General features: G+C 45.4%; 1 protein-coding gene across 1 annotated transcript in view; it reads left to right on the forward strand.

The window, feature by feature from the left end:
* The window catches only part of NAT10 (N-acetyltransferase 10), a 1,889,152-nt gene that overhangs the window by 121,687 nt on the left and 1,745,080 nt on the right, over positions 1-22,385 (forward strand). The gene's annotated exons all lie outside the window — the stretch shown is intronic.

The raw sequence follows: 22,385 nt of genomic DNA on the forward strand, positions 1-22,385 counted from the left end.
GGGGCAGACTGTACAAGGCACGTGGTCCTCATGAGACAAAGTTGCATATCATTGTGCTACAGATGAAAGCGGCACTTCTAGCATTGCAGGCCTTTCAGAGCTTTCTCCTTCTAGGGACTGTTGGCGTACAGACAGACATGTCATTAGATGCATCAACAAACAGGGGAACCAAATTCTGTCCCCTCTGTCGAGAAGCAATGAGTGATTTCATCCAACTATTTTCTTGTAGTAATGCACATGCTGGGGAAATCCAACGTTCTAGTGGACAAACTCGGCAGAACCATCCTCATGCTTCATGAGTGGTCTCTCAACCAATCGGTGGTGAACTTGGTCTTTCACAAATATGGTCAGCCTTTTTGTGATTGTTTTGCAAATTCCGTAAACAACAAATGCAGCAGGTTCTTTGCCCTTATCCCACCTCATGGACAGTCACCAAGAGATGCTAGAGTCCATGTTTGGCTTACTGATCTTCTTTATGCTTATCCTTCTTTGCCTCTCATCCCAAGTTTGTTCAGAAAGCAGTTTGGTTGAAGAGCACAGTAATCCTCATTGCCCACTTCTGGCCATGACAAGTGTGGATGTTCTTCGTGTTTCACTGCTGCAGTCATCACATTTGGGTTATCTACCTGCAGGTAACCCTCAGCCAACTTGAATACCAGAGTCTTGGGATTTCTGCGTTGAATGCTGTAATTTCTTCCATGACGTCAGGTCGTCAGGGGTATAAAACATGCAGCTGACGCCATTACATCAGTCTTTCTTGTCGTGAGGTGCCCAAAGCAGAAGCAGTTCGCAAGTGCCGGTCGGCCGACTCCTGAAATTTTCGTTTTCTAGTTTTAGATCTGAAGTCTTCTAAAAGATAAGTACCCTGTTGGGGATCCTTTTTTCTTGCTCTAACCGATGTCAGAAAAAATTAATAATTGTCTTGCCTGTGGAAAGCAAATACCTCATAGAGATTTTCATTCTTACTCCGTCATTTGTTTAGGCCCAGACCATGACGTCTCTCACTGTCGGTTTTGTGCCTTGTTCACTGCCCGAACTATCCGTCGTTGGGCAATTTTTGTAGCTAAGTACTTTCGCTGTCTATCTCTGTACTCCGAAATGGCGTCAGTAAGCCATCAGACTACTAATTTTCTGAAAAAAAATGCAAGGATAAAGACAGAGACCGCATAGGTCCAAAACTGCCGACGACGCTACCATTAAGCTAGTTGCCAGTCCGCTGGTACTCATTGAGGCGCTTTCGTAGCCCCTGATACCCGCTTATACAGATTTGCAGGCCTCTACTGAGACCCATTCAGAGTCTGGTATGCCACAAGATGCTTCTTCATCTATGGAAGCTGCGGATGTCTCTACCTTGGATGGGTCCGGAGCTGTTGTGTAGGCATTGACTTCTGAGGGTGTATTCAGGCCTACCATTTTTCATATTAAACCAATGACTTTGTTTCAAGCCAAAAATACCGAATTTCTCAGGCCTCAAGTTTGCACTACGCCTAGGAAAGTGACCGAAGCGCATTCTCAGGCCCACATGCCTCAAAACAAATGATTAGAATGGCTGAAGACCTTATTACCTTAATTAAGGGATGCCAGCCTTCCCCCTCAGAGAGACCTAGAACTGATTTTCCTTCTGATTCTTCTGATCAGGAATCTGATATCTCTGTTCCTTTTGACTGCCAGGACATACCCTTATCTACCTATGAGGATTCTGATGCAGAGGATTCCATACCTTCTTCTTCCCCGCCAGAAGATTTTTCTTTTGGTGAAACCCTGCATATCCGCTGGGAAAGCCAGGACTACTCTCAATCCAAAAAGAGACTCTGAGAGTTTTTAAACCTGCCTCAGCACAGGCATCCAGCTATTCCTCCTGTTCTGGAGATTGTAAATGATGTTTTCTTGGAATCCAGCCTTACCCCGGATACTTTGCTTCCAGCTCCCAGGAAACCTGACAGGTACTATAGAGTACCTGACTCGCAAATTCCTTTTCAAGAATCCTACTGCGGATCCAGAGACCATTTCCCAAGGACCAAAAGGCTTTAAGGCTACTACTGCCAGGAATCCTACCCCTTCTGATGGGGATTCTAGGGCTTTAGACAGATGGGGTAAGAAGGTATACACCTCTGCTGCTCTGGCCATCAGGGCTTTAAATTGCCAGTTTCATATGTTAAAGTATCAGCAGCATATTATAGGACTAATTAAGGAGAAAATTATGTTGATTCCTGACTGTGCAGAACACAAAGATTTACAAGAGTTAATGCATTCTACTGATCAAGTTGGTAAGCACACTTTGCAGTGTGGTTTTGATGCTTTGGAAGCATCTTGTAGGGCTGCTGTCACTGGGTCACTTCTTAGAAGGCATGCTTGGCTTGAGGAACAAATCTTGCCAGATCATGTCAAAGCAAAATTACTGGATGACCCGTTAAACTAAGAGCACCTATTTGGCAATAAAGCAGAAGTTCTCAAAAGGATGGAGGAGAAAGCTAAATCTATGCAAACTGTTAAAGATTTCTTACAAGTACAGCCACCCAGATTCAGTAGGCATTGGCCTTCAAAGAACTGTTCCTTTCCATTCCCTTCCAGGCCTTCTCAGTCCAAACTCAGGGGCAGCAGACCCCCAAGACATCAGTCTCAGGTTATGCACAGATCTAAGTAGTGGGGTGCTCCCACATCTAAAACAGGGAGTAGTAAGCCAACCCCCTATGGTAAACTTGCACAATGACTTACCCTTAACTCCCCCAAGCCTTGCTCAAGTACTTGCACCTTTAGGAGGAAATCTCGCCCTGCATGCAAGAAACTTGGGAATACATTACCCAAGACAAATGGGTTTTAAACATTGTTTCCATAGGATACAGATTCCACTTCCAATCACTCCCAACCTTAAGTGGATGACCAGACCTCCCCCCAAACCAGGGGGCGGAGGCCCAAAATCAAATACTTTCTCTCCTCAGCATCAAGGCTTTTCAACCCGTCCCAGCAGAACAAAGGGGACAAGGCTTTTATTCAAGACTGTTCCTGGTTCCAAGAAAATAAAACTTCTGCCGTCCTTTACTGGATTTATCTGTTCTCAACAACTTTCTGGAGGTTCCAAAATTCAAAATGCTAACTCTCCGACAGCTGCTTCCTATGCTAGCCAAGGATTGCCTAGCTGGCAACCCTGGACTTAAAAGAAGCTTACCTGCACATCCCCATAAGGGAATCTTGCAGGAAATATCTTCGCTTCAGGGCAGGCTCTTTGCACTATCAGTTCTGTGCACTTTCTTTTGGTTTATCTACTGCGCCCATGGTATTCACGAAGTGCTTAGCTCCAGCCATTGCTTTTTGCAGGCAGAGAATTATTCAGATTTACCCATACTTGGACGACTGCCTGATTCAGGTGGAAAACAAGGACTTGCTACTACAGCATCTGGCATTTGTAAAGAGACGTCTAACTTCACTGGGGTTACACCATCAACGAAAATAAATCACACCTAGTACCCTGCCAACAGATTTGTATTCCCGGGAGCAAGCTTGAACACAACTTCTCAGATGGCATTCCTCACTCCAGAGAAACAATTTTATTTGACGACTTCAACCAACTGGCCACAAAAACCCAGCTTTCTGCAAGAAAAATACTGCAAGCTCTGGGGTTCATGGCCTCTTGCATTCTGTTAATTCCATATGCAAGACTACATATGAGGAAACGTCAATGGTATCTAAAAAGTCTATGGTGTCAGCATTCTCGGGACCTGGAAACAATTCCTATCATTCCGTGTCTAAGGGCAGAGTTCCTTTGGTGGGCAGAGGCCTGCAACCACAAGAAGGGACTCTTTTTCACTCTAGCCCCTGCCGCCCAAACCCTAACAGATGCATCATACTATGCATGGGGGGCTCGCATGGCAGGGCAGTGCATTCAGGGCAAATGGAACCCAAAGCAGATGCACTTGCATATCAATCAAAAAGAAATGTTAGCTGTACAGAATGCTCTGACAGCCTTCAAAGGCCTTATTCTTCCAGGACAACTATTGGTAAAGACAGACAGCACCACAGTTATGTGGTACATAAGCAGGAGGGAACACATTCTTACCCACTCTGCAGACTAGCCATGGCTTTGTGGAACACAGCCTTGAGCAACCAAGTGCATGTACAAGCTCAATTCCTGCTAGGCAAACTAAATTCACTGGTAGACGACTTGAGCTGAAATCTCATGGAACCACAGAATGGAAACTGGAACCCAGAATATTCGAGCTTTTGGTGAACAGATGGGGGACACCAGAGGTGGAACTGTTTGCTTTCCCTCAGGACTATTAGTTGAACAAATACTGCACCAGAACTCCCCACAGCCAAGCTTGGAAGGTGGATGCCCTGTCTTTTTCATGGGATAGCCTCTCAGCCTATGACTTTCCCCCTCTGCCTCTCCTCTCAAAGGTTCTACTAAAGATCAAACAGGACAAGCCAAGGACAATCCTGATCGCACCAGACTGGCCACACCAGCACTGGTATCCTTTTTTGTGCAGTCTGATAGTGCTACAACCATGGCACCTGCCTCAGACCCGTTCACTGGTGTCCCAGCAGGGGGGCCAAATTCTGCACCCTCAGCTTCAGACCCTGAACCTTGCAACCTGGCGAATCCCCAGAACTCGCCTCTAGCAACCCTCAGTAAGCAGGTGATGGATGTCATTCTTGAGGCAAGGAGGCCTAGTACTTGAAAATCCTATTCAGAAAAGTGTAAAAGATACTGTTTCTGGAGCCAGTCTCAAGGGATGGGCCCAACTGTGCCCAGCTTACCTCATATACTAGATTAGTTAACAGAAATGCTCCACAAGGGCCTATCCTTCTCTTCAGTTAATATTTATGCCTCTGCCATCTCAGCTCATTATAATACTGAGCCACCCCTCTTTCATCCTTTGGTAAAGCAGTTCCTTAGAGGGGCCAAAAATTTAAGACCCCCCCCCAGGAGAGCTACCATTCCAGCCTGGGACCTTAACCTTGTATTGGAAAAAGTTACACACACTCCCTTTGAACCAGCTGCTACAGCAGAGTTGAAATTCCTCTCATGCAAAACAGCTTTACTTCTAGCCATCACTTCAGCAAGAATAGTGTCTAAACTGCAGGCCCTTATGGCAGTGGAACCCTTCATTATCTTCCATGCAGACAGGGTTTCCCTCAGGACTAACCCATCTTTTATGCCCAAGGTGGTGTCTAGTGTGGCTTTTTAGAACCAGTCAATTCATTTGCCTACTTTTTTTCCCTAATCCTCAAAATAAAGGGGAAAGGATACTGCATTCTCTAGATGTGCACAGACCGCTTAGATTCTATTTGGACAGGACTAGGCCTCTCAGAAAATCTAACCAGCTGCTAGTCAGCTTTGCTGCTGGGGCAGAGGGGAGGGCCTTTTCAAAGCAAACTATAGCTAAATGGATAGAACACTGCATCCATTTCTGCTACAAGCACCATAGAAAACCCTCCCCCACAGGGGATAAGAACACATTCCACTAGGGCTATATCTACCTCTACTGCATTTCTCAGAGGAGTCCCTACGAGGGACATCCTGGAAGCTGCAACCTGGAGCATTACCACTTGCCTATCTTTTCTAAATCCAGAGCTGGATTTGCCACAGCAGTCTTACAGGGCTTGATTACCAGTTCTAATGCTTCTTAATCTACCTCTACCCTTCCTTAGCTTTGGGAATCAACCCAAATGTGATGACTGCAACAGTGAAACACGAAGAACATAGTACAGTTGTGTACACTTACCATAAATGTAGATGTTCGAGTGTATTCACTGTTGCAGTCCTGGTTACCATCCCTCCAGCCCCCTGATTGTCTTTGTTTTCAACTATCCTTTTTGGTTTGACGCATCTTATACTATGTCTATTTGCTTTTTGCTGGGGGTGTTCCACACCATATAATTGCTTCCTGTTTTGGGGGCACCTGACATCTGGGGCAAGAAAAACGGATGTAATGGTGTCGGCTGTATGTTTTATACCCCTGACAACCTGACGTCATGGAAGAAGCGACAGCATCCAACGCAGAAATCCCAAGACTCTGGTATTCAGGCCGGCTGAGGGCTACCTGCAAGCGATAACCCAAATGTGATGACTGCAACAGTGAATACACTTGAACATCTACATTTATAGTAAGTATGCACAACTGCACTTTCCCCTTCCTTTAGTCTCATTTAGTGCATCCTCCTTGAATGCTGGACCCAGTCCAGACCTTATGTCTCACAGTCAGGGCAAGTTCACCCAGATATTGCAGGGCTGAAGTTGACCGCATGATTTCTCCAGTTCTGATGATGGCTAGACGCTCCAGGCTCCCCCCTTGTTCGAAAAATCCTAGTCACTTCTCAGATGGCTAGACACTCCAGGCTCCCCCCTGTTCAAAAAATCCTAGTCACTTCTCATAAACTTTCAACAAGGAAAATTTACAAAAGTAAATGGAAGTGGTTTTCAGTTTGGGTTCATCAGAGAGGATTGGCTCCCTTTACCGCTTCGCTTGCAGCTATTCTAGACTTCTTTGACTCGATTTTTCATAACGGAGCAAGTTTTTCCACTGTCAATGTTCAATTAGCAGCCATCTTAAACTATCATATCAGGGATAATGCTTCTCCTTTAGCATCGTCCAAAATATGCAAGGTCTTTCTTAAGGGTACCTTCTTACTTTGACCTCCAATAAAGGACCATACTCCACGTTAGGACATCTGTATGGGTTTGCAAGCCTTGTTACTCTCTCCCTCTGAACATCAGCTAACGTGGATCTCTAGTTTCTTTCTTGGAAAACTGTTTTTTCTAGTAGCTATAACTTCTGCAAGATGAGTATCTGAACTCCAAACACTCTCTTCCAAACTGTCATATTTGATATTTCACAAGGACAGGGTTACTTTAAGCATAAATCCTTCATCTGAAGTTGTTAATCTTCTTCCATTCCTCACTGATGGGTACAGTTCTGAACCCTCGGAACCGAGTCGACCAAATACCAAGCTAGAGTACACCAAACTCTCGAGCCACACTACTACCCACAATGACCTTCATACCATACCCTAGATCTCGTTTGCCGCGCAACCATATAACACAGTTTTCACCAAGCTCTCCAGCTAAGTAGTTTTGACTTGTATTAAGTGTGTATTTCTCCACTAAATTTTCTTCTAGTGTCTTTCTCATAGTCTAGCTCTACCCACAGATATTCCTTTTTTTACCATTGTTGGCATTTTCTTGCCTTTCCTTACTTTTTACCACCCTCATGGTAATTCTTCATACCATTGCTGGTAGTCTTGCCTTTCTCTCCCTCTCTCCTTTTGTCTGAGTTAGTGCTAGTATGTCAGAGAAAAAGGGTACTTCAGGTTTTAAACACTGCACGTCATGCAGTGGTAAATTACTGAACAGCGACTTGCATTTTAAATGTTTATTGCTTGGGTGTTTCGCACCTTTCTGCGACTTCCCCATGTGATATTTGTGCGAGTTTTAGTCAACGGATGTTGAATGAACGGCGCAACAAATTGATTCTGAAAGGATTACTTTCCTCTCCTTTCTTTGAGGCTTATTTCTGCGGAGGTCTCAACCCGTCCAGTCAAAGACAAGAAGCGTCCCCGCTTAGACCCCTCTTCACCGGCTGGTGACAGGGACAAGACCCATTGATCCAAGGCCTGTAGATCTTCCTCCGAGCATCGGCTTGCTGCCTCGGTGCTACTGATTTCGGCGCCGAGCGCAATTTCTGGGAAGTCTGAATTGTCGGTTCTGGATTCGGCACTGACGACTACTGAACTGCTGATTACTTTGGTTCTGACCAGTCTGGTTCTGGACACCTCGGTAGCGACCTCACCTTTAAAGACACTGGCTCTAACGACTTTGGATCCAATTTTGACTACTACTCCGATTGTGACTTCGGCTCCGAACCCCCTCTCGGTGCCGACCTTACCGTTTACGCAATTCAAATCAGAATCCTCGGCTCTGAGTTCCTTACCATTACCACAGACCAGGTATTCATCTTCTGTAGATGCGTTTGCTGGACAAGCCTACAGTCCCTTTCTGGACCAGCCTGAATCCCCTTCCGGGATATTGGTTAGGTCTGCCAGGAGCATTTCTGAAATAGACATTGTTCGTCTCGTTGATCAGGTACTGACTGCAAGAGGTATCTCCAGACCCTGTTCCACTCTGGGTGTTGGGATTTGTCCTCCTTCGACTCCTTCGTATTCTCCTGCTGGGGATCCTTCGGTTCCAAGGCCCCCTTGCCCATTGCTTTCAATGGGACCCCTTCCTTCGGCACCGACTACTATGATGCCTGAAGCATCTAAGTCCTGGTGGGTGTCAGTTCCGACAGCATCCCACCTTACTCAACCCCTTGCTTTGGGGGTGGAATAATCAGTTCTGGCCCCGGCACCAACAGTCCTTTTGGTTCCCGTGTCGGATCAGAGAGTTATATCTGCATCGAACCCTTCACAAACTCCAGTCTTGGAGGTGGGCCGTTTGGAGCGGGGTGTGACCCCGGTTCCGATTCAGTCATCTTCGGTTCTGGGCTCCCATCCCTCTTTGGGTGGGCCCGACTTCCGAATTATGGAAAGGGCACTGGCGGCTAGCAATCCCCATCCTTCAGCTCCGCCTTTGTCCCCCCCCCTAACTCTGTCATCACCGGCCCTTAGGGGACCACTGATCCAATGCAACCCCCATTTGCGAGGCCACTTTGGACATCCCCACCGACGAGCCCCCTCAGAAGAGGGTGGGCAAAAGAAAACACATGGACGATCACCCCCTGACAATGTTTCCTTTGGAGATATCTAGGAGATTTTGAGTTAGCGGGGTGACTGGAAATCTTCCACCCTTTCCCTGGAGGAATCCGTATTCCTACAAGCTTTCCGCTCCCAGCCCACTACTTCGTGGGTGACCCCTTCTGCAGATGAGTGGGTCAAATTCATCATGCAGCGAGCGTGGGAGAGTCCTGATTCAGTAGAAGCTATCCCCAGGAGATCAGACAAGGTACTTTCTCCTCCAGAGGCTCAACCCCATTAGTCGAAAGGCTTGCCAGTAGACACTGTGGTGGCGGTCACAAAAAAGGACCTAGCAGAAGAGAGTCCTGCTGTTCATCCGCCCAACAGGGAGTCCCAGGCTGTGGACAGGTTAGGGAAGCGGGTTTTTGCTGCAGTGACCTTTGCCGTGCATTCGCTGAATTTCCTGGCACACTTTACGAGACACCAGAGAGACCTAATTTCCAAACTCTCTGGTAGCTGGGTAGCTTTGTGGGTCAAGTGTTGGATGGAGCACGTGACAAAGTGGCTTCCCAGCTTACCACCCTTGAAGCGATTTTGAATTCCTCCATGAGGTTACTCTCCCACGCAACCGAAGGAGCAGCTAGAGCAGCAGGTGCTGGCATAGTTGTCAGACGTCATGCCTGGATGCACATTTCTGACCTAGCGGATTCTTTCAAGTCTTCCTTTTTGAAAGCCCTTATTGAGCCCTCAGCGCACTCTGGTTCTAAGATCAAGGATCTTTTGGCCAGGTGCGAGCAGGACGGAAAGACCTTGTCTGCCGTGGGCCTGCGCTTCTCCAAACCTCAGCGTTCCTTCTCCAGGAACCAGAGGAGTGGAAAGCTGTGGCACAAGAAGTCGCAAGGTTTCTTTCGTGACGCACATGGCGAGGACTCCTCCAGAGGCAGGGGGGGGGGTCTGACGGTGGAAGATGCCCCTTTAGGGGCAGAGGGGGTTACCGGAATCAGGGCTTCAGAGATTCTTTCTCCTGTAGACTCTATCAGCGCTCCTGAAGCGTTGCCTGATTGCTTTTCTCTGGAAGCATTCTGGGCGAGTTTCTCTCTGCACCAAACAGCCTGGTCCTCCATTATCGACTGTCTATGGTTGCAGAGAATTATCACCAGAGGCCATCACATTCCCTTCAAATCCTTACCAAGACCTCAATTCTCCCATCCTGACGTACCACCCAGTCAAAGGGAGGAGCCAGCTTCCGAAATCAAGAAGCTTCTTCTAAAGCGAGTCATCCAACAGGTCTTCCCAGATCAATGCGGATTAGGGTTCTACTCCAGACTCTTTGGTGCCAAAAAAAGATGGGGGACTGGAGGCCCATCCTGGATCTCAGTCGTTTGAACGAGTCAGTCATACAGACCAAGTTCCGCATGGTCATTATTCAATCCATCTTTCCATTCCTTCGGGAAGACGTGTGGATTTGCTCTTTAGATCTCCGGGATGCGTATTACCACATCAAAATGTACAAACGCTCCAGGAGACTTCTGCGCTTCTGGCTGGGAGCCAATCATTTTCAATTCAGAGCCCTGCCTTTTGGTCTCTCGACGGCCCCCAGAGTGTTCATGAATTGTCTAGCAGTGGTGACAGCTCACTTGAGACTTCACGGATTCCAGGTGTTTCCTTATCTGGACGATTGGCTCCTCTCTGCCCCCACCGAGCATCTACTGACCAGGGCTCTTCTCTACACTCCGTTTCTGGTGGAGTCTCTGGGTATTACTATCAACTGGGAAAAATCAAACCTTCAGCCCTCACAACAACTGGAATTCTTAGTGGATATGTTCAACACTCTCTTCCTCATCACAGTCTCTTAAGACTGAGAACACAAGCGCAAGTGATACTCAACCGCAGGAAAGTGTCTGCAAGGGAAGATGTTCTTCATTCCACATTGCTGCAGTCCTAACTATTGGGTAGTCTGCTGTCCAGTCGGCCCGAATACCAAAGTATATGGCTGACGTCGGTCAAGGCGCATTAGACTGACGTCAGTACGTCAGGGTACTAATGCGCATGACCGACGTCATATCCTCAGTCTTTTTTGCCGCATGGTCCGATGCAGAAGCAGTTTTGCGAGTGCAGGTTGGCGTTCTGAAAGTTTCTGAAGTCAGAGTTTCAGACCGAATCAAAGTTGGCTAAGTACCCGTTAGAATATTTTGGTTTTTCTTGCCTCAGTATTTAACCGGATGTCAGAAAAAGTGAATAACTGTATTTCTTGTGGGAAACAGATACCTCATAGGGATTACCATACTTTGTGTATACCTTGTTTAGGGCCTGAGCACGACGTTGTTGGATGCCGCTCTTGTGCTAGATTTAACAAACGCACTATTAAGAGAAGGTTAGACTGTGCCAGGTTAGTTTTTGGGAAGCGTTGTAATTATAAAATGCCGTCGGATGCTCCGCCCGCTTCGGCCAAAAAGCGCAAGGATAAAGCAGCAAAGCCTAGAGTGGAGGAACCGACAGTCCCGGACGTCGGTTCTTTAGAAGGCTCAGTGGAGCCGGAGGTTTTGCCAGGAGTTTCTTTGGAGTCTCAGGGAGAGACTTTACTGTTACAGGATGTGTCCTCTCAGGAAGTAGGCCAGGCTGAAGGGGCTTCTCAGGTAGCTGTTCTTCCCTCTCTTCCTAAGGTGGTTAGGGCCTCCCCTTCTGTTTCCAAGGCTTCTTTAAGAGGCAGGCCTAGTTTAGCTTCAGTGGGGGTTTCTCCGAGTGTTTCAGGGTCTTTGCCTAAGAAGCATATGCTAAAAATGGCAGAGGATTTGATTACTATGATTAGAGGTTCTATGCCCCCTCCTGATAAGAGGCCTAGGGTGGAACCTGAGTTTGAGAGTTTTGAGCAATGTTCGAGGCTTCTGAGTCTTGGCTGAAGACTTGCAGGAGTATCCTCCTTATTCTGATTCTGATGTGGATGATTCTACTCCTTCAGCTTCGCCTCCTGAGGATTTTTCGTTCTCAGAGACTCTGCATTCCATGAGGGAGCATTTTAAATGGGAAGGTCAAGATTTCTCTGATTCCAGGAAGAGGCTTAGGGAATTCTTGTTTTACCCCAGCATAGGCCTTTAGCTATACCTCCTGTTCTGAATGTGGTAGAAGATGTTTTTGCAGAGGCTTCCCTGAATCCTGATTCTTTGCCTCCTGCCCCAGTCAAACCGGATAGGTACTATAGGGTGCCTGAGGCTCATAAGTATCTTTTTAAGAGTCCTAGGGCAGACCCAGAAACTGTCTCTCAGGGGCCTAAAGGTGTGAAGGCTTCTGTTGTTAAAAATCCTGTTCCTCCTGATAGAGGCAAGGGCTTTGGATAGATGGGGAAAGAAAGTGTATACTTCTTCCACTTTAGCCATGAGGCGTTGAATTGTCAGTTTCACATGTTAAAATATCAGAATTATCTCCTTTCACAATTGAAGTCTAAGGTGGATGCTCTGGCTGAAGGTATTGAGTGTAAAGAGTTGCAGGATTTAGTTCATGTGTCTGAACAGGTGGGAAAGCATTCCTTGCAGTGTGGTTTTGATGCTGTGCAGGCCTCCTCGAGGGTGGCTGCCACTGGTTCTGTTCTTCGTAGGCACGCCTGGTTGAGAGATCAGAATTTAGCTGAGCATGTTAAGACAAGGATTTTGGATGCTCCTTTACAGTCTGATGTGTTGTTTGGTTCGCCTGTGGAAGCAGTTTTAAAGAAAATGGAGGACAAGGCTAAGTCTATGCAAACTGTTAAGGATTTTTTGCAGGTGCAGCCTCCAAAGTTTAGTAGAAATTGGCCTACTAAGGGATGGACATATCCTGCTTATGATTCCCAGTCTAGGGGTAGGTCTAGGCGTGGTAGTGGCAGAGCTCAAGGTTCTATTAGGCCTAGAACAGGGAGTTCACCTGCTGAGACTTCTGGTGAGGGTAGGGGTCAGTCCTTTCGTAAACAGACCCAATGACCTGCCTTTTCAGCTGCCAGTACATTCTCGCCTGGCAGCACCTTTGGGAGGAAGGCTGTCTCTTTTCAAAGAAAATTGGGATTTAATTACCCAAGACAGATGGGTTCTGGATATCATTCACCACGGTTACAGGTTTTATTTCCATACCTTGCCTCCTTTCAAAGGCATGCCAGACATTCCTCCTCTACAAAGACAAGAGGCTCACAAGCAAATTTCTCTGTTGCTCCAAATAGGGGCCATTCAGCCAGTTCCTGTGCCAGAAAGGGGCCTAGGATTTTATTCTCGCCTGTTCCTAGTACCAAAGAAGGGGAACACGTGGAGACCAATTTTGGATTTATCTATCCTCAACACTTATCTGGACATTCCCAAGTTCAAAATGTTGACGTTACAACAGCTTTTACCTCTGCTGGGCAAAGATCACTGGATGGTAACTTTAGATCTCAAGGAAGCTTACCTTCATGTGCCTATCAGACTAAGTTGCAGGAAGTATCTGCGTTTTCGAGCTGGAAATTTTCATTATCAGTTCTCTGCATTGCCCTTTGGCTTATCTACTGCCCAGAGTATTCACAAAGGTTCTGGCTCCAGTGATAGCTTACTTCAGACTAAAAGGAATTCAAATCTATCCTTACTTGGACGACTGCCTGATTCTGGCTCAAGAAAAGGAAGGCCTTTTACAGCATTTGGAATATGTGATAGCAGTGCTAAGATGCCTAGGGTATTCTGTGAACGAAATAAAGTCCAGTCTAGTACCCTCTCAAGACATGTGCTTTCTGGGTGTGAGACTGAATACAGCAGCCCAGATGGCCTTTTTAACCCCGGACAAACAAAAGAATCTTTCCAGTTACTTCCATCACCTATCTCTTCAGTCCGGGCTGACTGCAAGGACAGTCCTTCAAGCCTTAGGGTTCATGGCATCTTGTATTCTGGTGCTTCCCAATGCCAAATTGCATATGAGGAAGCTGCAATGGTATCTCAAGAATGTATGGACACAGCACTGCCAGGATTTGGACACTGTCATTCAAATAATACCTTGCATTCAAAAGGAATTTTTGTGGTGGGCTCAGGAATGTCACCTAAACAAGGGACTCTCTGTGACCCGGCCAGAGGCGAGTCAGATTCTAACGACAGATGCCTCAGACATTGCTTGGGAGCTCATCTAAATGGAAAGTGGATACAAGACAAGTGGCCTGCCAGACTACAGCATCTACATATCAACATGAAAGAGATGTTAGCAGTCCAGTTTGCATTAATGGCTTTCAAGAAGTTACTTCTTCCAGGGCAGGTGTTGATTCTAACAGACAACACAACTGTCATGTGGTACATCAACAAACAAGGGGAACACATTCTTACCCGTTGTGCAGGCAAGCAATGATTTTATGGGAGACTGCGCTCAGCTTGCAACTAACTCTTCAGGCAAGGTTTCTGCCAGGAGCACAGAACTCCTTAGCAGATGTGTTAAGCAGACAAATCATGGATCCCCACGAGTGGAAACTGGATCTTCATGTATTTCAAAATTGACAGTGTCATGGGGAACTCCAGACATAGATCTGTTCGCTTCTCCACTAAACCACCAGCTGCCAAAGTTTTGCACAAAGAGGTTTCATCACACAGCTTGGAAAGTGGATGCTCTTTCTTTCAGTTGGAAAAATCTTCATGTGTATGCCTTTCCACCTCTGCCTCTTCTCCCAAAGGTGCTCCTAAAGGTCAGACAAGACAAGCCAAGGATGATTTTAATAGCTCCAGATTGGCCTCGGCAACACTGGTACCCATTACTGAGGAGTCTGGTAAGGAAGCCTCCATGGCCTTTACCTGTGATTCCACACCTGTTGTCTCAGAGGGACGGTCACCTGCTCAATGTCAAGCTCCACTCTCTTCATCTAACAGCCTGGCATATTCTGTTTTGAAACACAGCAGGTCTCAACTTCCTCAACAAGTTTTAAATGTGATTATGGAAGCCAGAAGACCTAGTACAAGGAAGGTGTATGCAGAAAAATGGAAGAGATTTTTATTTTGGAGTGCAGCAAACAATTTGGAGATTTCTGAGCCTAATCTGAATGTGGCTCTTCAATATCTTACTGAGTTATTGGACAAAGGTTTGTCTTTCTCTTCCATTAAGATTCATGCTGCAGCAATTTCAGCTCACTATGATTGTGATCCACCATTGTTTTCATCCTTTGTTCAAGCAATTTCTTAGAGGGGCAAAGAATTTAAGACCCCCGTAGAGCTCCTACTCCTGCTTGGGATCTCAATTTTGTGTTGGAGAAACTTACTCTACAACCTTTTGAGCCTCGGCTACTGCTGACTTGAAATACTTGTCATGGAAGACTGCTTTTTGTTGGCCATTACTTCTGCAAGAAGGGTTTCTGAGTTGCAGGCCCTTATGGCGGTTGAGCCTTTTTTTGATTTTTCATAAGGATAGGGTATCATTACGTACTAATCCATCCTTTATGCCTAAGGTGGTTTCTAGTGTGGCTTTAAACCAAACTATTCATTTGCCTACTTTTTATGCAGATCCCCAAAATAAAGGGAAAAGATTTTGCACACTTTAGATGTACACAGGCAATTGCGTTATTATTTAAGCAGGACTAAGGATTTTAGGCAGTCTCAGCAGTTGTTTGTTTCTTTTGCTTTGAGTTCAAGAGGGCAAGCCTGTGTCAAAACAAACTATTTCTAGGTGGATTGGGTTTTGCATTGCATTTTGTTATTCCCATCATGGCAAGGAGATTCCAGCTGGGATTAGGCCTCATTCCACTAGGGCTGCTGCCACTTCAACAGCATTTCTAAGGGGTGGCAACTAAGGATATTTTGGAGGCAGCTACTTGGAGTTCAGTGCATACTTTCTCTAAGCATTATCACCTTCCTCTCTACTCTAAGTCTAGGGCTGGTTTTGCCACAGCTATTTTGCAAGGCATGTTGTCAGCTCCTGTTTCCTTATGATTTGCCAGCCTCCCTTACCTCTGCTTTGGGATTCTACCCAATAGTTAGGACTGCAGCAATGTGGAATGAAGAACATAGTACAGTTTTGTACCTACCATAAATGTAGATGTTCGAGGATCCACATTGCTGCAGTCCAATTTACCCTCCCTCCTTCCCCTCTGTGTTTAGGGGTGGTTGTGTAGGTGAGGTTATATTCTGGTACTTTTGTATATATTGTACATATTTTTGGTGCAGGTATGTTTGCAGGTTTTGGTATTGGCCTTGTCTTTTTAGGGTCTTCTGACATCTGGGGCAAGAAAAGACTGAGGATATGACGTCGGTCATGCGCATTAGGTACCCTGACGTACTGACGTCAGTCTAATGCGCCTTGACCAACGTCAGCCATATACTTTGGTATTCGGGCCGACTGGACAGCGGACTACCCAATAGTTAGGACTGCAGCAATGTGGATCCTCGAACATCTACATTTATGGTAGGTACAAAACTGTACTTTCTGCAGGCTCTGGGTTCCATGGCGGCAGCCATTTCCATTGTTCCATTGGCCAGACTTCATATGCGCCTGTTACAGTGGCTTCTTCAAAGTCAATGGATATACAATCATCATTCCTTGAACACACACTAATCCTCATCACCGATCTCTGCAAACAGGATCTCCTCTGGTGGATGAGAATGGACGAAAGTCTTTGGCGTTGCCCCTTTCAACCTCTTCAGCCCAATGCCACAGTGACTACGGACACTTCCCTGATAGGGTGGGGGGGGGCACTTTCAGGGAAAATCTGTTTAAGGCACGTGGTCTCCTCTAGAAGTCGACTTACATATCAACGTTCTACAGCTCAGAGCTGTGTTACTGGTGCTAAAAGCTCTCCATCCTCTTCTCCCTCTCGGACCGATTGTTATCGAGTCCGACAACATGTCTGTGGTCTGGTACATCAGCAAGCAGGGAGGGACCAGATCTTATCCCCCTTTGCCGCGAAGCTATGAGAATTTGGCAGTGGGCAATAGCTTCCAACAGTTTCCTGATTGCTACACACATCCCGGGGAGTTCCAACGTGATTGCGAACAGGCTGAGCAGATGCATCCTGCTTCCTCACGAGTGGTATCTTAACCCGAGAGTGGAGGAGGAAATTTTCAGCCGCTGGGGCCGGCCTTGCTGTGATCTGTTTGCCTCCCCCTCCAATACGAAGTGCAGCAGCTACTTTGCCCTCTTTTCTTTGCACAGGGAGTCCCCAAGAGATGCTCTGACTCACAATTGGCCCTCTGGTCTCCTGTACGCTTATTCTCCCATCCCCTTGGTCTTAAGGAAAGCTACTCGGTTGAGAAGCAGAATGATTCTTATTGCTCCATACTGGCCTCGACCGGTTTGGTTCTCCTTCCTTCAGCCACACCTGCTCCGACCTCCTTGGATCCTGGACTTCCATCAGGATCTCATTTCTCACCCCCAAGGGTTGTCGTCTTCAAATCTGACCACGCTCAAACTGACAGCTTGGTTGCTGCACTTGCGTTAGTAGCAAGGCTTGAATCACTCTCTTCTCGGGTACGAAATATTATTTTGGCCTCCCATAAACCTTCTACCAGAAAATTTTATAAAGACAAGTGGAAACGTTTTTCCTTGTGGGCACAAGAGCTGTCTCTGGATCCTGCCTCTGTTCACTAGCTACTGTTCTTCAATACCTGACTGATCTTTTCCTTAACGGGGCTTCTACATCCACGATTCGTGTGCATCTAGCTGCCATCTCCAATTTCCATGATGGTTCAGACGGAATTCCTATTGTATTTTCTTGTCTGTGTAAGATCTTCCTGAAGGGGATTTTTCATTCTAGACCTCCCATTAGGCAACCTGTGGAATAATGGAATCTGTCTAGCGTGCTTCAAACTTTGGCTTTACCTCCCTTCGAGCCGGTTGCTACCTGTGATGTGAAATTTTTTTCCTGGAATACCTTGTTTCTGGTGGTGGTTACTTCAGCCAGACGTATTTCAGAGCTGCAAGCATTATGCATCGAGTCCTTATTTGATTTTCCTTAAGGACAGAATATCACTTCATACCAATCCCATTTTCTTACCCAAGGTGGTTTCGGAATTTTCTGTTAATCAGTCCATTGAGTTGCCCATGTTTTTCCCTAATTATACCAACAAAGGGGAATACTGTCTCCATTCCTTGGATGTCCACAGACAGTTACGTTTTTATTTGGACAGGACAAAGTCATTCCGCAAGTCAGATCAGCTTTTTGTTGCCTTTGCGGGCTCTAGAATGGGATCGGCAGTGTCTAAGGTTACCTTGTCTAAATGGCTGAGGGATTGCATCTCCTTTGTTTATTCTCTGGAGGAGAGGAATCTGCTCTTGGCTGCATTAAACCTCATTCCACTACAGCTGTGGCTGCTTCTGTCGCCTTTCATGCTAGGGCTTCCATGGATGATATTTGTGCAGCCACCACTTGGGCTAAACCCCATACCTTTATCAAGCATTACAAATTGGATCTGATCTCCAGGGGAAGAGCTGCCTTTGGCTCTGTGGTACTCCAGAATGTTCTTCCATGAAGGCCACCCTGATTCTGTAGTAGCTAGGGACTCTGTCCCATCAGTGAGGAATGGAAGATTAACTACTTCAGGTAAAGAAGTTGTCTCACCATAACGTTCCATCTGAGTTGTTGATTTTCCATTCATCACACCCTCCCACCTTCCCCAGCCAAAGGCTCCTAGTGGATCTTCGGGCCATTTTGGTGTGTTAGGGCTTTTGCGCAGAGATGGCCTCTGCCTTTATTTCTGTTTCTAATATATGTTTCTACTATATTTTCTGCAAACTCCAATCTGAGGTATTGGATGAAGGGCATTATGGGTAGTAGTATGGCTCAAGAGTTTGGTGTACACTAGCTTGGTATTTGGTTGACTCCGTTCCGAGGGTTCGGAACCATACCCAGCAATGATGAATGGAAGAAGATCAACAACTCAGATGGAACGTTATGGCAAGACATAACTTTTTTTCCTACCAAAAATTTCCTCTGATACCAGTGTCAACTAGGTCATCAGTTTGTCAGTTTTTTTTCCCCAAATTTGAAAACAAAGATGAATACATTCTTCATCATCTAGATGTACATATGCAACTTTTTTTTTTTTTCCCCTACACAAGACCAAGGAATTCAAAAAGACCGATCAACTATTTGTCTCCTTTACAAGTAAAATATTGTGAAGACCAGTTTCTAAAACTATATTGGCTAAATGGATAACATATCGTATTTCCTATATTTATTCCTTGAAAGGTACTGTCTTACAGAAGCAACTGAAAGCACATTCAGCCAGGTCAATGTCTACATTGGCAGCTTTTTGGGCTAGAGCCTCTGTTGATACTTCTGCAGCTACCACTTGGTCTAATACTCATACTTTTATTGCACATTACAAATTGGACATTATTTCCAAAAACAGAGCTGCCTTTGGTTCTGTGGTGCTGCAGAGCATCCTTCCATGACTGCCACTAAGATTACTATAGCTGGGGACTCTGACCTGTTCGTTGAGGAATGAATGAAAATGGCAACATCAGATAAAGAAGTTATGTACGCGGCATAACGTTCTATCAGTGTTGTCCATTTTATTTCTTCCTTAACTTTCATCTTTCCTTGTCCTTGGGTAGAGACCTAACGGAAGTGTTGTTGAGAACCATAGTTGCTGTTTGAGCTCTGAGATTTCAAATATCACTTTCCTGTCATAGCATTGTTATTGTATTATATGAATATAAAAATACAGCCATCTCCAAAGCACAGTGTATATGTGTATATATATATATATATATATATCAGCAAACTTGATCTGAAATTTTGTAGTGGTGATGGGCATTATGGGTAAGGGAGGAGCTCGAGATCTGGATCCTACAATCTTTAGTAAGTGGTAGAGTCGGATCAGAAGATCCGATCCAAACCCATTCGTTGAGGAAGAATAAAAATGGACAACACAGATGAAATGTTGTGGTGATTACATAAATTACTTTTCAAGAAGCAGTAAACGGTCAAAACATAGATGGAAAAATGAACTCATGCTTAGTAGAGAGCTTTATCGATGAGATGTAGCCATAATGACTGAGATGGCTTTTGCTGCAGGAATTTTAGAATATCATTATATAGAAGTGTGAAGACATTAGTAGAAGCAAGTGAGAATTGTTGCAAGAAAAGATGCCATGGGAAGAAGTAAGAAAAAAGTTGAGAGAGGCATGCAGAGGAAAGAGGAATAGAAAGGAGAAGCATGAGAGAGCTACAAAGAAAAGAGGGAAGAAGGATGAATGAGAGGCAGTTTGTATGAGGATAAGATGAAATGAGGATAATTTAATAATTATATTAACATTATTAATAATCCCTTTGGGGATGCCATTTTTTTACCATACTTCTCTTGCTATGTGATGGGAGATGAGAGGAGTACTAAGCTGCAAAGATCCTCCACCACCATGTTCTGTTCCCTTTGTTGCTTTTGCTTCTTGGTGAGTGTAGATAGCTTGTAAGTGCTGGTGATCATCATTAGACCACTGTTGAAGTAGCCTAAGCTATATTTCACATCCTGGCCAGGATATAACCCAATTTGGCCAACTTCTAAAGCTTAAGGGCACCTTCCTTGCTCCTTACCTGCTGAACAGCTTGAAAAGTGTGGTATAATGTCAGTGGTTAGGGCACGAAACTGTCAGAATGTTCTTGCTGTCGAAGCACATGCTTCAGTGTGAGCTTTGAGTGATTAGCAAGCACTTCTCCAATGCTGGGCAGATAAGTACCCCATTGGGGAATACCTTCCACTTTACCAGTTTATGTGAAGAAATTGTATAACTCCTCTGTTAGAAATCCCTTTCTAAGGGCTAGGACTGGTGTTTTTAGTGCTTGACTAAAAAAACTGAGACCTGTCCAGACCTTTATTTTTCTAAACCTTTACATTAAAATTCCAAAATGTAAAATGTTTTCTCCCCATTCTCTTACCTCTGTTTCTCTCTCTCTTATTTTTTGCAACTCTGAAGTTGAGATACTTTCCATCAGAATCGAATATCTAAAGATGTTGCAGGATCATAGGAAGTTACTAGGCTAATGGCTTTAGGGCTCTTACAAGCCTAGCCAAGTTCTCTACCCTTGTTTCCATGATCAGGGACACAGTTAGAACCCCCTGGCTGAATATATGGGGGTCTACTTTAAGCTGTCGAAAGCAGTAAAATCCAAATCACGTGACAGAGTGAACCGCAAATACGTCGAACGAAACCGCGAAAGGGGAAATATCGAAATTGCATAGTTGGCCCGTCTGCGGTATAGCTTCATAAGGTAAGTGTGCGATAGTTATGGACCTTAGGGTTAGGGAGGGGTTAAGGTAAGTGCATAGGTAGGTAGTGTATATAAGGTTTTGTGTAGGTAATGTATGTAAGGTTTAGTGCAGGGTTTTAAGTGTGTGTTGAATATTTAGTTTGTTTGGATATAGCTCTATAGGGGAAGTGTGCGGTAGTTACTGACCTTAGGGGTTAGGGAGGGGTTAAGGATAGTGTGTAGACAGTTGTGTATGTGGGGTTAGTGTAGGGATAGCAGTAGGATTTTGGTGCTTTAATTTAGGGTTAGAAGTAGGGATTTGGTTAGTGTATGTATGTGTTTTTTTTTTTTATTGCGTTTGGGTAGGTAGTGTGTTGCGAGTGGTGGGTTGGCCGACTATGACGGTTCAAGGTTTACATTTTCCCGCTTTAGTATATACGACGTATCCGTGGTTCGGGTTTTTCGTGTTTCGAGGGTATAAAGTAGACCCAATTTACGGTTACCCATCCAATCGTCCAGATTGCGTTTGAAGAGGGCCAATGAAGTGCTTTGTTTGACAAGAAGTGGAAGTCTGTTCCAAAGGTGTGGTAACCTCTGGGAGAAAAATCTGTCCCTCCAGCAGGTTCTGTTAATGTCACTTACCAGGTTATGATCTTTAGAGTGAGTAACCTGTGTACCGTTTGACCTATAGAGATGCAGCATTTCCAGTAAAGCAGGGTCAGGGATTGCCTTGTATGCAAGGCAGAGATCGCCTCTGAGTAGTCTGTATGAAACAAAATAAAGTGACAGTGATTTCAGATTATCCAAATAAGAGAGATGCTGAAGACCTTGAATTTACCTTGTGAAGAACCTTTGATTTCTCCATTTTCTGCAGGTGCTTGGAAAGGTACATACCAAAAGGGGCAATGTACTGAATTACTGGCCTGATGAGGGAAGAGTACAGGGAGGTTATAGCTACTTCTATTTTCTGGAAGCAGTGCCCTTGCTTATGAGGTGAGCAACATAGAATGCTCTTCTTACCACTGTGGAGACATGGTGATCAAAGGTAAGGCTATCAACCTGTGTGTCCAGGTCTCTCGCCACTGAGTGCATACTTAAGGCACCAGTTTATTTGTGTAAGACCCTCTTTTGGGATGTTGACATAATTTGGAGATTCTTTGACTGCTCCCAGTTTGCAGTCATCAGCAAACTTTGTCAGCCATAGACCTTTAGTTTTTGCCTATAGTGAGGTCCCAGGACTGATCCCTGTGTAACACAGCTGTTTTCAGTACTGTTGTTGGAGGTGGATTCCCCTATGTTGACTATATGGGATGTTCTTCGTGTTTCACTGTTGCAGTCATTACATTGGGTTATCTACTTGCAGTAGCCCTCAGTCGGCCGGATTAACAAAAGTCGTGGTTCCTGCGTCGGTTGCTGTCCCTTCTTCCATGACTTCAGGTCTTCAGGGGTATAAAACATGCAGCCGACGCTGTTACATCAGTCTTTCGTGTCATGTGGTGCCCGAACCAGAAGCAGTTCGCACGTGCCAGTCGGCCGACTCCTGAAATTTTCGTTTTCGAGTTTCAGAACTGAA

This window comes from Protopterus annectens, chromosome 9.part0 (genome assembly GCF_019279795.1).
Source record: "Protopterus annectens isolate FY-2018-M chromosome 9.part0, PAN1.0, whole genome shotgun sequence".
NCBI classification, from domain to species: Eukaryota; Metazoa; Chordata; order Ceratodontiformes; family Protopteridae; genus Protopterus; species Protopterus annectens.